Here is a 15,661-nt window from a genome sequence, read left to right as displayed (position 1 = left end):
CTTGTTTACCTATTTGGAGGAACTGTAGCAGTAGCTGAAGCAGAGACCACAAGGCCAAGCTGAGTAGCTGGGGCACAGACCACATGGCTCACAAAGCCTAAAAAGGCTGTTTAAAGAAAAAGTTTGCTAATATATAATATATAACTAATATAATACTACATGTCAATTATACCTTGTTAGAAGTGTTTCTAAATTTAAAAAAATAGAAATCATTATCAGAAAGAAGAGAGAAAGGAAGAAAATGTTTGCTGACTCCTGACCTCCAGAACTTGTGAAAGTATCATTTCCTGGGCCTACCCCTGAGATTCTGATTTGGGAATAGAGCACAGGCCTGAGTGTGAGTGTGTGTGTACTTTTTCAGGTGAACGTATTTTTAAAAGCTCCAAACAAAAAAATATAATGTACAGAATTCACAGAAGAGAAATACCCAATACCAGGCTGTAACTGCTTTGAATAAGTCAGAGGTTTGAATAAAATAGAATTATTCTAGGGACACTAAGGAGTCCTCCGGCATGCACACAAAGACCCTAAGGACATGGCCACCTTGGCTGACCTCTCAACAAGAAGGACTCCATACTAGAATGCAGATGTTTTATTTGGAGGGATGTTGCATGTGAAATCATTCTTATTTAGTGGGAAAAATAAACTTTGGTTACTGCATAAAGCCAATGGAGACTTTAAGATATAAGAAGTAATTATGGGAAGTGAATTAAGAAAGAATCTGAGTATGAGGGACTGCTGGAAACCTCCCCAGCCACCAGGAACCGCACGGAGGTGCTGGTGGCAAAAGGGTAGAGAAAAGGAAAGTGTATGGAAAAACAATTCTCCAACAGCATGAATAGCCCGGGGCCACGCTGGGATTTTAAGAAGTTGTTGGATCCCTCACTACTGTTTTGTGGCTGCTATTCTAACCCACGAAAAAGTCTCTTTGTCTCTACCCCCAAAGTATATTTCAAATCTCTCCTCTCTTCTCTGTCTATACTGAGATAATCCCACCTGCCCCCCTGGACTCCCAGCCATCACCATCTTTCTGATGGGTCTGAAGCTCTGATTTCCCCTGACAGACCTCCTCCCTGATGTACTAGCCTCCTAACTGCTCGCCCCGCTTTCTCTCTCTCTACTTTCAATCCACTGCCCGCACTGCAGCCTGAGTGGTTTTTCTAAACATAATTCACATCTGTTACTCTTCTGCTTAAAACCTCCCCTTGACTTTCCAATATGCTTAGAATAAAATCCAAACTCTGTATCCTCACTTGATGAGGTTGGGTACTGCCCGAGGTCACACAGCTAATTTGAGATGGAGCCCTATTTAGATACTAAACAACTGACTATTTCCTGGTATGGGACCAAGAGACTTTGCTCAGCTTGCTGGGAATTGACATGTTCCTGGCACCTGCACACATATCCCTTCATCCCCTCTCCATGCCTGTCCCCGATCCAACTGGCTCCAGCCTGCTCATCCGACTAGAATGAAACAGGTCATGCCCAGCCACGGTGTCAGAGATGAGAAGGAAGTAGATGAAATGGGAAACATAAAAAGAAATATAAATATTTCTTCATGACAGTAAGAGCAAACATCAATAGTGAAGAGTACAGAGCCCCAAAACGGAGAGTGATATAGTCATGACTTTTATTGAAATGTGAAAGACAGATTTTAGTATGTATATACACCCATGATTTTCCTCTTAGCTACACTTATATGTCCATTCAACAGCAAGTCTTGAATGTCTACCCAAATCAATTAGATCGCCATGAGTCGGGTCACATGACCACACCAGTCTGACCATATCGAATCAGAGCCTACCCCAAGACTTGGCACGAGGGAGGCCAGTGGTCCATCACATGGCACAGCGCAAGCACCCTTCCCAGAAGAGGTGTACATGGACAAACCCTCCTAATGAGATCCTTCCTTGGGAATTAAGATATAAGGCAAGTAGAGACATTCACATGTAGGAAGAAGACAAGTACAGAAAGGCTCATAAAGAGAAGGAAGGGTGCGTGAGCCGCAGGAGAATGAGAAGGGCCAAGGAAGGTGCCCAGCGCAAGGCACCCACAGAGCTGCTGAGGGAGCTGGGTGATGCTCCAGTTCTCCAGGAGGCCTGTTACAAGGCTTTGCACACTCCCTATTCCTGTACAAGGCACCAACATTTCCTGGGTGGCTGGAGGTCATATGATGATGTCTCTGTTCCCTGAAAGATTCTGAGATAGAATTTCCCAGCTTTCCCTCACTCATTTCTAAGACACTTCACATGAATTTTCTGTAGCAGATCTGGCATGTTTCACAGATACCCGTTCCTCCTATTTCCTTGATGAGAAAAATGGGTCAGAAAATAACTGTAAATGTTGAAGCATAAATAAATCATAAGCAAACAAAAATATCAAGTCCATGTCAATTATATTTTTCAATGTCCCTGATGTTTACTATAACATTTTTATCTATTTTAAGTCAATAGGCCCTGTGTAGATTCTACTGTTATTAGGTACAAATAGAAAAATGAAGTGGAATAGATTAAGACTTCATGTTAGCTTTCAGGTTACGTATTTTATACTTTTATGTCCCTTCTTCTGGGAGCAAGTTGGGTTACTCCCTGTCTTAGTTTGCTTGGGCTGTGAGAACAAAATACCCACAAGACTGAGCTGCTTAAGCAACAGAAATCTAATTTTTCACAGTTCTGGAAGCTGGAAGTCTAAGATCAAGGTGACCGGCCATGTAAATGCCTGGTGAGAGCTCTCCCTTTGGGTTGCAGATGGCCACCTCCTCACTGTGTGCTCACAAGACCTCCTCTCTGGGTATGTGTGGAAAGAGAGCGCACAAGCTCTCTGGTGTCTCTTCTTATAGGGACACCAGTTCCATAGGATCAGATCCCTATCCTTATGACCTACGATCTCACTTAAACTTAAATACTTCCTTAGAGTCCCCATCTCCAAATACAGCCACACTAGGGGTTAGGGCTTTAACATACGAGTTTGAGAGGAACACATGAAGTCCATTACAGGCACTGTGAAAATGGAGGGACAATCCCTTTTTCTAAGGTACTTTATATCTTAACACCTTTTTGTGAAAACAACAATAAATAAAGAGGATATTGTAGTGGTTTTCAGTGAGTAATCCACGATTAGTATTTCCAAAGATAAGCAATTTATATAAAGCAGAGTTTCACCATTCTCAAAATAGATTTCCACCCTGAGATCACCTTAGCACTGATATACAGTGAAGATTTTTCTTCCTGGAGGTAACCTTGGACTGGTCTGACTGCTGTTAAGAATGAGAGAATTGTAGGTTTTGCTTTCATCAGACCTTTTCCTAAGAGCTCCTAGGCCTGCTGCCTTCACAGAGCTGGACATTTTGTTCGATACCAAGATTATGTCAAGAGTTTTTATGTAAATTCTGGAATTTTCATCATAGATTTTATGTGCTAAGCCCCATTTTGGCTGGTGCTATATACACAGAGAAAGATAAATTGTTTTTAACTTCTTTTAGAATAGAACAGGACTGTCTCATTCACTTTCAAGTGTCTCACTCTGCCCAGTTTGGATACAGCGCCTTTATCTTATTTCCTTGATGTTTCCCATTGTCTTTTCAATTTCAAAATACACGCAAATAAGAGCCATGGGGAATTTGGGTATTTTATTTCATGTAAAATTATAGCTTAAAGTAACCTCCAACTTTCTCACAGGAGACAACTGGCAATAACCATCATTTGGGTCCCCAGTAAAATAACCTTAGCCTGTCTGCTAAACACAGGCCTTCCCCATATATCTGTCCTATATGCAACATACAATTTTCTAGCAAATGATCACATACCACAAATCAGATTTGATCTTTGCCATTGATGTTTTTCCTCACTTTCTCTCCTATTGTATTTTCTAAGTTAGTCTGTTCACACGCCTTACTTCTTTTATAAAGCTACAGTATCTCAATTTATCAAAAATGTGTATAACAATCTAGGGACCTTGCAACACTCCAAGATTATGAGAAAGCCATCGGTCAGGCTCCTGTGTCAGTCATGATAAAGAGCAGCAGCCCTATGGTTTCACAGGACTTTTGTGTGCATCAGCATGTAATTCTCACAACCTGTAAGGTAGTTACCAGTATCCCCATCATTACTACCAGGAAAACAAGAAAGAGACTTGGGCCAGTTGCTTTTTCCCCAGTCTCACAGCTATTAAGAGCCAAAATCTAGGTGATGGCAAGTTTTCTTTGCTCAAGTTTCTTCTCATTAAATTAAAGCTGCTATCATTTAAAATTCAAAAGAAATCACCATTTTTATTTTTATTTTTTAGAAAACTGGTATAATAATTATTCAGTAATATGCCTAGACAATTAGTAAGCATGTCCTTCCATGCCACCCACTTTTAAGGGAAAGTATCACAAATATGACTCTTCCTCTTGTCAGGACCTTCTGCTTACAAGTGCTAGAGATAACCTCAAGTTACCTGCAGCAATAGCAGTTTATTTTCAGGACATTCACACATAGGTAAAGCTGACCTTCAGTTCTCAGAAAGAGCAAGAACTGGCAGGGGGGGTGGGGGGGTGGGGGGTGTCCATGGCTGTAGGGACTAAAGCCACAAGAACCCAGCAACTGTCACTCAAGACCAGCCCTGCCTTCCCCTGACACAGCTGCTCTCCTTCCTCTGCTCTCCTTCCGTGCATCTCACATCTCATACATTTTGCTTACTCACAAATTTAGCTCCCTTATAACTTGCCTAGGGTACACATTACCTAGGGTGCACATTACCTAGGGTAATAGACTGAATAATGGCCCCACAGTATGCCCAGGTCCTAATCCCCGGAACCCGAGAATGTTACTTACATGGCAAAAGAGCCTTTGCAGATGTGATTAGGTTAAGGATCTGAAGATGGGGAGATTATCCTGGATTAACTGGTGGGTCCAACATAATCATAAGGATCTTTCTAAGAGAAAAGCAGAAAATCAAAGACACAGAAACTGACCTGACAACGGAAGCAGGGAGAGATTTGAAGGGATTACAATGCTGGTTTCAAAGATGGAGAAAAGCAATGAACTAAGGAATGCCAGGTAGTGCAGTTCTGGAGTCTGGAGAGGCAAGGAAATGATTCTCTCCCAGAGCTTCAGAGGGAGCACTGCAGACACCCTGGTTTTGGCCCAGTAAAATTCATTTCAGATTTCTGACCTCCAAACTGTGTGAGAATAAATTCATGTTGTTTTAAGCCACTATGTTTGTTGTAATTTGTTGCAGCTGCAACAGGAAACTAAAATACTCACCATAGCTTCACCTGTCTATCTCCACACAAGACAAGTTAGTCTCAGCTCCCATTGCTAATGGGCTCCTGGCCTGGGCATCCCTTAGTTTAAATTCACAAGAGAGTTTCTTAGAAGCAGCTTAGTCCATTGTGTACATGTGTATGCCAGGTAACACCAGAGGTGCCTGGCCAGCCTGAGAGTCAGCCGGCACGAGTGGAATGCCCATGCATCAGCCGTGGCGGAGAGAGCGTGCCCACGGGATGCAAAATGTGTCGTCAGGGGCTGAGGAATGGAGCACGTCGATGTAGAACTAGCTGAGGCCGGCACAGCATTTTCATTGCAACTCAATTCTTGTTTATAAAAGGAACTTGTTAGCCTTGTGTGTCCAATGTAGATGTGTAAATGATTACCTTCCATTTTATTTGAAAAGAATAATATCCACTTAGATGTGATCCCAGGAAGAGATACATTTTAAGGTTTCCGGTTGGTTTTCAATCTAGAGCCCCTGCCCCTTGGACACAGTCTGAAAACCAAGAGTTTCTAGGAGACCACATGTCCAGAATAAGCATCTAGCTCACATTTGCCAGGCAGCCTCAGCTCTGAGAGCAACCTGGAGGTTATAGCACCCAAATGGTTGCCTGTTTCTCAAGTAAAACTGCCTTAAGAGCCCCTCTTCCAGCACAAATGCCCTTATGAAATAGAGAGCACTGGAGGTACCCAAATGCAGCCCCCTCCAGGGGAGCTTAACCACTGTCTGGCTCGATGATTCACTTCTGGAGAGCTGGTAATTACTGTTTATTTTTATTTATCAAAATATTTAGAGCAAAAGGAAATGTCCTTGAAAGGTCACAGAGGAGACTTTTTTAAAAGCTAAAAGCCAGGATGTCAGTTTCTTTCCCACTTCCCCTTTTTTATTGAAGATGACACTAAAAATATTTCCTTTTCTGATAATATTGAGCATCACACAGTGAGTCAGTCTCTATGGTGGGAAAGCAGAATGCGTCTGTTATAGAGCTCTGTATATCTAATCTGTAAAACAGTTATTCTTTCTATTATTTCCATTTGAATAACTAATAAAGTTGGTACGACCACATGATCACCGTTTGTTCATTTATTAGTCATTATATTCTTTAATATGATAGCTCCCTACAGGATAGGATAGCAAATAATTTAACTCATGCAAAAGATATGTTCCTTCAAACTCTTTTTACTATGATATTAAAGATACGTGTTTTTAAATTACATCTGGGTACATTTCCAATGGGAAAATCAAGTGAATATAAAATCAGATAATTTAGAAATACACATATTTCTGGGAAATGACAAACTGAGCCAAAGTATCAAGAATATATTTACATATATTGCTTATCTAAATGTACACATTCAGTATATTTATGTGTTGTGTTGTGTATGTTTCTGTATAAATGTATACTTTTGTATGATAATGTCTATAAAATAATATTTTATTTAGATTTTTTAAAAAAATTTCTTTTTCTCTTTTGACCCCCTTCACCCATTTCTCCAACCATCCCTCCACCTAACCACCAGTCTGTTCTGTGTCTATGCTCTTGGTTTTGTTGTTGTTTTTACATTCTACACATAAAAAAGATCATACTTTTGTCTTTCTCCATCTGACTTATTTCACTTAGCACAATGCCCTCTAAGTCCACCCACATTGTCATAAATGGCAAGATTTCATTCTTTTTCTTTTTTGTGGCTAAATAATACATCATCTTTATCCATTCACCCACTGATGGATACTTAGGTGCTTCCAAGTCTTGGCTATTATAAATAATGCTGCAATGAACATGGGGGGGCATGTATCTTTTCAAGTTAGTATTTTTGTTTTCTTCAGATAAGTACCCAAAAGTGGAATTGCTGGATTATATGGTAATTCTATTTTTAATTTTATGAGGAACCTCAAAACCGTTTTCCATAGTGGCTGTAACAATGTACAACCCCACAAACAGTGTGCAAGGGTTCTGTTCCCTTCACATCCTCACCAGCGCTTGTTCCTTCTTGTCTTTTTGATCACAGCCATTCTAACAGGTATGAGGTGTTATCTCTCTGCGGTTTTGATTTGCATTTCACTAATGATTAATACTGTTGCGCATCTTTTTATGTACCTATTGGCCATTGGTATGTCTTCTCTGAAAACCTATCTTTTCAGATGTTTGGCTCATTTTTTAATCAGATTGTTTTTCTTTTCCTTTTTTTTCTTTCTTTTTTTTTGCTATTGAGTTGTATAGTTCTTTACATATTTTGGACATTAGTCCTTTATCAGATATATAATTTGCAAATATTTTCTGCTATTCAGTAGGTTCCCTTTTCATTTTGTTTATGGCTCCCTTTGTTGTGTAGAATCTTTTTTAGTATGCTATAGTCCCATTTATTTATTTTTGCTTTTGCTTTTGGTGCAAAGTTCAAAAAAATCATACTATGTTTTCTTTTAGGAATTTTATGGTTTCAGGGTCATTTTGAGTTAATTTTTGTATATGGTCCAGTTTCATTCTTTTGCTGCCTAGGCTTTTCACCACCATTTATTGAAGACACTCTTAACCTTATTTTATATTCTTGGCTCCTTTGTTATAAATTAATTGACCATGTATATGTGGGTTTATATCTGGGCTCTTTATTATGTTCTATTGACCTGTATGCCTGTTTTTATGCCAATAGCACACTGCTTTAATTAGTATAGCTTTGTAATATAGTTTGGCATGAGGGAGTGTGATGCTTCTAGCTTTGTTCTTCTTTATCAAGATTGCTTGGGCTATTCAGGTGTTTTGTGGTTCATACAAATACAAAAAGTTTTTTGTTCTATTTCTAAAAAAAGTCATTGGAATTTTGATAGGAATGGCATTGAGTCTGTAGATTGCTTTGGGTAGTATATCCAGAAATAAATTTTAAGTATAATAAATATGATCATTTGTCTCAAGTTTGGTCTTAAACTATAAATTTAAAAGGACATATTTTTTTATTTTAGGAAACTCAGCGGTAAATTTCTCACACGTTTTATGGTAATATAGTAGGATGGTGAACAGAAATCAAATGTAATTTACAAATTGCAACTTCTAATATCCTTTCAAATTTTTTTTCTCAAAATCGTTTTCTTTGTTGTTGTTACTATAGCTTCTTACTAATAACCATTTAAGTTTCAACACTCATCGCTTCTCCCAGTGACCTCCAATCAGTGCTGGCTAATGATGCTTAGAAGTGCAAAAACCTTAAATGAGAGCTCTTGGAAGGAAAAGATGCAATGGGCTGTAATAGCCTTTTTTTTTTTTTTTTAATATAAAAGAGCAAGCCAGGAATGTGTGATTGTAGATTTTTCTCTTTAATATTTTGGAAAAGTGGTGTGAGTACATAAATTTAAATGTTTTCTTTTTAACTTTTGAGTGATCAAATTATTTTTTTACTTTTTAAAATTAAAGTATAATTGACATTCCATATTATATGGGTTTCAGGTATATTTCTGACTTCTTAAAGAAGGTTTATCTTTCTACTGTGTTCTTCATAGTAACCTTGATTTATATTCTCTAAATACCCAGCAATTAGTTTGAGATGACCCAGAAATATGATGTCAGCCAAGAGAAACCAAAAATCTGCATATTGAGAATTAATTGTTCCGATAGTCACAGAATAGACATGACAACCTAACTCATTTGTACCATATTTCTGTTTCCCCAGTGACATGCCTACAGATACATATTTATAAATACATCCTATTTATGACAGTTGTAAAGATAACAACTTAATGTCATAAAATAACATTATGCAGCTCACACAAGCCATTACCTCCATGGCAGCTAATAATTGACTTCTTGCCCCAAAGCAACTGGCTTATTCTTTTTTAGTCATATTCCCTCCAGTGCTTTCTACCCTATCTTTTGAATACCTCTGCCTCCTAAGATTTTATTTAGCATCCTTTTTTATAATTTATAATAAGAAGAAAATAGAGTAGATATATTGAATATGCTTTTTCAAAACACACAACCTCTCCCTCTCTCGCCCCCTCAGTGTATCCTGTATCCCAGGGATCATTTCCCGTTCACTTTGTGGGTCACCACGTAAAGAAAGGGTAGCTGCTATTAATGAACAAAAGTTGCTGACATCTGAATAGGATGCTGCATTATGCATCATGGATCTTTAAGAAAGAAAGCTGCAGTGGCCTTGGACACATAAAATACCATTCAGTGACTTCAAAGGCTGTTGAGTAGAAGAATGACTAGCTCACAAAGGCATAGCATAAACTGTGAAGAATGATTGCCGAGGTGATGGATTTGAAGTAAGTATCCCCGAGAAGAAGGTTTCTGCAGAATGGCTACCAAGTAGTGTTAATTTGATTAAAGAAGACAGAAAACCTGGTATTAAAATATTTTCATTTAAAAATACAGTAACTAGATTAGCAATGTTTAGAAGGTGCTAGAGAAGGGGCGGGGGAGAGATGTTAGCATAAGGCTTACTAAACCAGAATAAACCAAATTAATACATCTCAGTCTTGGCTTTATGGTTATGGGGAAAAGGCAAAAAAATATAAATGATATCTTTTAGAGGAAAATAAATAATTTGATTTCTTATAGTGTTTCAGAGTTTACAAATCACAATAATTGGTGAGAATATATATTCCTTACAAGTTTCTTGGTGTCTTATCCCTCTGGTCTCTCAAAATTCAAGGGTTATTGTCCCAAGTTCGCTGAAAAAGTCATGTCAGTGTGAACTCCTGTTGTTCTAAGTCCCTGCCATCACCATTAAAATAAATGTTTATTATAATTAAATACTTTAGCATAAAAAAGTATATTACAGGAAAAAGTATTTCCAAATGTAAGTAAATGGTCCTTAGTAATTTTTCTTTGGGAATGTTTTCAAGAATTCCTCTAAAAATGCAAAAAATGTCTTTTCAGATTCTATCTTTGTGTGTAAGTGTGAGTAAAGTTTCATAATTTTTATTTACTTACTTTAATTCTTTAATTAAATTTATTAAGGTGACAATGGTTAATAAGATTATATAGGTTTCAAATGTACAATTCAATGATACATCATTTGTATACTGCTTTGTGTGTCCACCACCCCAGGTGAAATCTTCCTTCACCATATATTTGACCCCCTTTACCTTTTACCATCCCCTCACTCCCTTCCCTCTGGTAACCACCATTCTATTGTCTGTGTCTATGAGTTTTTTATTGTTTGTTCATCTGTTGCTTTTAGTTTTATGTCTTATCTTTATAAATGTGAAATAAAAGTATCTAATTTTATAATATTTATGTTACAGTCCAAGAGGAATGATGTAAGTTGACTCTGGAATCCTTAAAATTCCATTTCTAACAACTTGGTACTATCTTAGTTAACTGTTTTTGATTCTGTCTCTTTTCTAGACTGTCGCCTCTAACTACCAGAACCACTGACTTGTCAACACAAAAAAATGTCCATGAGAAAAAATGTATGTAGACGTCTGTGCGTGACACTCAATTTAATCTCCTGCAAAGTTCAAATTGTTTCCGCACAGTAGATGACCAGAGAAAGACACATTTATCCCAACTTTTGCATACTGAAAATGTGAGAATCATTAGAAAATGTCACTACAACAGGACAAATAACAGTCAAAAAATACATTAAAGCAGACTCTCATCTCTACACCGTTTAGAAAAATATTGAAATCTCACTTTTTTTTTTTTTTTACACCACTGAATAAAGAAGACCAGAGCTGTTATTCCAGCCTCACAATTTATAGTACTTAATAGCTTGTTTTCAGCTTGGAGAGAACAGCGGGTCCTTTTCTTGACACAAGAATTAGTCTAAGGAACAGAACCTTAATTTGGAGAAAATCACTGAGGGACCTCTCTCACCCTGAGGACTCGGTGAAGAATGGAGATGAGGCTTCTCCACCAGCCCCTAGAGTGCCTACTTTACCTCCTTAGTCTACTAAATGCCAACCAGGACCAGGCTTCTTCAATATCAGGTACTTGGAATACCAGGCTTCCCACACACACCCCTCAAAGGGTAGGAGATACAGGGCAGGGAACTCCGTGCCTTAGAACTCTGCTCTGGGGGGTAGTACAGTCCCTGCAAGGAACACTCAGCTCTCTGGATGGAGCAGCAGCAGAGCATCTTGAGATGCGTCATCTGCTCAGATGTGATCAAATGATATCTGTAGAAATGACACTAAACCAGGACAGATAAGGTGAAAACAAATAAGGACAGAGAGCCCAACTTGGAGAAGATGAAATGTTTTATGCTAATCTAATTTAACACGCTGCTCAATTGTGACCCTCCCATCTGATACAATGGTTCACAGATGGGCTCCAGAGAGAACATCATTAAGCTCCTGGATGGATGATGGCTATCACTGTGATACTTTAGAGATACTGAGAATGTAAACCAGTTCAAGTCTGGTGACATTTTTGTCACCAGACTTCAATCACACTGGCACATACTGTCAAGAAAAAAACAAAATAAGTTAAAGTTCCTAATATTTTAAATCATTGAGACATCAGAGTTCATTCTTCCATTATGTACTAATGAGACACTTAAAAAGTTTTACTAGCAGAGCAATTAACAGTCGGTTCTCCCTGAATGGTTATCAGACCATTTCAGTTTTAATTTCCTAAATCTTCCCTTTTTCCTGATTATTTTTAACCTTTGAAAAATTGTTCACTAACGATTTAGTTATGTTTTTTCCCCACTGTCACCAATTAGTATCGAAAAACTAGAGAATGAAAAAATACATATCAAGAAAGCCCTAGAGGTTAATCATATGTAATATATACATAAGGAGGGAGCTAAGTAAGTGCTAGACAGCAATTCTTTAGCAGTTGGAATGAGTTTTAATCGTGAGGTAGTTAGATAATTAAATACTAACAGAAAGTGGAAGTAAATTGGCAAGCTTATAAAAAGAGCCAAAACAGCACATGGGGAGACAATGAAGAAGCACCCTTGTAATGTGCAGGAAATGAAAGGAGAAAAGCCCACGGGTATGACTTTTCCCAAAGGAGACTGAAAGAGAAAAGAAGACATGTTGAGGAATACAAATTAACTTTTGCTTGTCTCCCATTTCCCTGACTATGAAATATTTTTTCTATATAAAGAGTATAAGAAAGACCCTGTGAGGGACATTTTTGGTAACTTTCACTCTGTAACAAAAGAGAAGGGAGAACATTTCACCAGAACTTTCTTTCTAGGTATTTCTGTCTATATTTGTATATTCCCATTCTTTATGGAATAGAAACCTTGATGGTGGAGAGAATGTTTTCTTTTGGTTGGTTTGAGTGAATTCAAGCTGTTCTACTTTATTAATAGTCCTTTAGTTTACATTTAGCTCAATTGTGGGGATATATTTAAAACAGAAGCAAGAAAGATTCTATTTCCCTCTATAATGAAACTGCTTGGATTCATAGTGATGGGTGGACCTCTGAAGGCTGGACAAAGAATGATGGAAATGTAGCAGCAGAGCATGCAAAGGGCCCCAGCGGCGTATTTACTAAAACTGCCAAAGGGGCCCATTTGGGCTAGTAAGTATGGCCAAAGCAGGCTACCGGAATTAATGCAGGGCAGTTACTGCTGTTATCAGTCATTGATCAATCCCCCAAGCCTCACTTCACTCTCAAATATATACATATATGCTCTCTTCCCCCCCCCACCCCCACCCCCACACACATACACACATAGTATCTTTTATCTCCACCTCCTGGATCCAGACTCTAACAAAAATGCTAATATGTTGACTAATAAATAAGGGCAGAACTAACTTTTATATCTTAATAAACCAAATCAGTCTCATAAATAATAACTGTACTTAGAAATAAGAGCAACCCCCCCCATATCTATTTTCCCACAGTTCCATACATAAAAGACAATTTCTAGTTTATCTCAGGAGGTCATAATCAACTATTTTTTTCCTTTTTTCTCCCTACAGTTTGATTTAAGTATAAGTAGAGCATCAACCAGTTACAAAGCAAAGGCTTTGGGGGGACCATCCACTGGGACTGAATGAAGAAATAAAATCCAGAGTTCTCATCTAACCAGAGAGGCACCTGAAACAATGAGAAGAAAGCATCTACATATAAGCAGAGCGGTGTTGGAATATTCAACAAAAAATGTGTGAAATAAGAACTTTAAAAAGAGACAGTATACAAATGACAAAGAACCCAGAAAGGAGGGAGCATCTGGAAACCATAATATTGGTTGGGACTGAATTCAATAAAAAGCAAACCTAGAAGGAGTCAATTCTTTATATATGTTCAGCTCTCTGTTCAGTTTGCTGTTTTGAAAATTAATGTGGATGACTCACAGGCGTAACACTTTTTCTAGAGATGTTTTTCTTGCAGGAGTCAGATAGTGATGTGAGAGTTGCAATTGTGAGGACTAAGTAACCCCCATAAAGCTGATCTGGGGACGAAGATTCCCATGCCCCCCCCCAAATTTGAAATAATTCCCAAAGGATACAATAGGAGAGAGGAACCCAAAACAGAAACATGAAGCCTGTGTGATGAGCCTTTCCTTTACCAGTCTCAAGGAAGAAAATATATAAAAGGAAATATTCATAACAGATGCACAGTCCTTCTTAAGCAATGGAACAGTTAATTAGTAACACCAATAGTTAACATTTCCTGAGCCCTTTCCATGTGCCTGGCACCGTTAGGACCTTCCCATGGACAATTATCTTAATGTTTACAACAACCCTTTGAGGAAGACACGTCCATCAGGGTCTAGTCAGGAGACAGAAACCACATCATGTATTTTAACAGAGAGAATTTAACAAGGAGAATTGCTAAACAGACTGAAGAACTGAAAAGACAGAAGGGGAACAGGGAGATAGTACTTACCAGAAGCAGCTACCACCACCAAGGCCAGGAGAACAGATGGATGGGTTCACAGTTATGAACATGCATAAGCTTGAAGGATGCACCTTGTGGAGCAACAGCTGAAACTTCTGAGGGGGAGGACACTGCTTGGCTGGTGTTAGCATTTCTGATGAGGCTCAATGAAGCTGTTTCTACCTGCGCTGGGAAAACGTCAATATATGTATATGATAAATGAATCACTAGAATGAACTGCTACTCAGGGTTAGAGTATTGTTAGTGTGGAGCTGACAACAGGGAGATGACCCTTCTTTTATTTCCGATCTCTCAGACTCTTTCTAGTGGCCCCTACTAAGGGCACAGACAGCAAAGAAGACATGTCCCAGCCCCAACATCCCAAAGCAGAGGGTCGGTTTGAAGCCAAGAGACAATAACTAAATCATTGGCAAAGGAGATGTAATTAAAAATCTACATTTGATGTGAGGAAGCTGAGGTGACAGAGAGGTAAAGTGTTTTGCACAAGTTCTCAGAGCATGTAAATAGACAACTAGGACACATAGGCAGTCTGATCTTAGTGGTCCTTCCCTCATCCCTGGAGCTATTTATGGTCATGATTTCCATCTTTTGGGAAAGAGTTACCACATCTTGTCAGGGAAAGAACAATTCACAGAAGACAGTTCCCATTTCCAGGTAAACCACAAAGTATGCAAATTTGTCATTTCATTCTCTGGACCTCAAAATATCCATTAATGAGACAATATGCTTGAATTAGGTAATACCTAAGGCTCCTTTTAATTTAATAATCATTAAAATTACAATAAGAATCATTCCATAAAAAAAAAAAAATCTGGCCCAGCAGAAAGTAGCTCAGCGGTTGAGCATTGACTGACCTAGGATCCAGGAGATCTCGATTTGATTCCCAATCAGGGCACATGCCCGGGTTTCCGGCTCCATCCCCAGCAGGGGGTGTGCAGGAGGCAGCCGATCAATGACTCTCTCATCATTGATGTTTCTATCTCTCTCCCTCTCCCTTCATTTCTCTGAATCAATAAAGATATATTTTAAAAAAAAAAAAAATCTGCCCAGCCAGTGTGGCCCAGTGGTTGAGCATCGACCTATATTTCACAGAACAACTGCATTTGGAAATAATTACCTTTTTTCTTGTTGATAGTGCTCAGATTCTTCCCTCATTTAGTTTAGAAGCATTTAGAACGTTTAGCCACAAGACAGGTAATGGAAAGAATTTTCATATTTTCAAACATGTTAAATCCCTCCCATGTGCCATATTGTGCTAGATGCTAAAGATAAAAAGGCATGGCTTCTTCCTTCATGGTTTATAATGACAAGCCTAGGGAAACAAACCAGGAACAAGGATTTGTAATATTATGTGATATGAAGAGGAGTCTATAAACCACTGGAGAACCTGCCAATTGTTCTGTCAGGCCAGGGTCAGGATGGAAGCTTTCTTAGAGCAGGTGGCTTTTGAGTTGAGTTTTGGAGAGAGAAATAAACAACAGTCAAGTAAAGAAATGTGGTGTAGTATATAATCAGGGTTGAGCAAATGCAGCATAAGAGTGTTCAAAGCAGATAAAACTTTATTATATTACTATTATTATTTAGGGATTCTTTTATCATTAATGT

This window comes from Miniopterus schreibersii, assembly GCF_964146895.1.
Source record: "Miniopterus schreibersii genome assembly, chromosome: 6".
Lineage (NCBI taxonomy): Eukaryota > Metazoa > Chordata > Mammalia > Chiroptera > Miniopteridae > Miniopterus > Miniopterus schreibersii.
Note: the sequence above shows the minus strand (reverse complement) of the source record.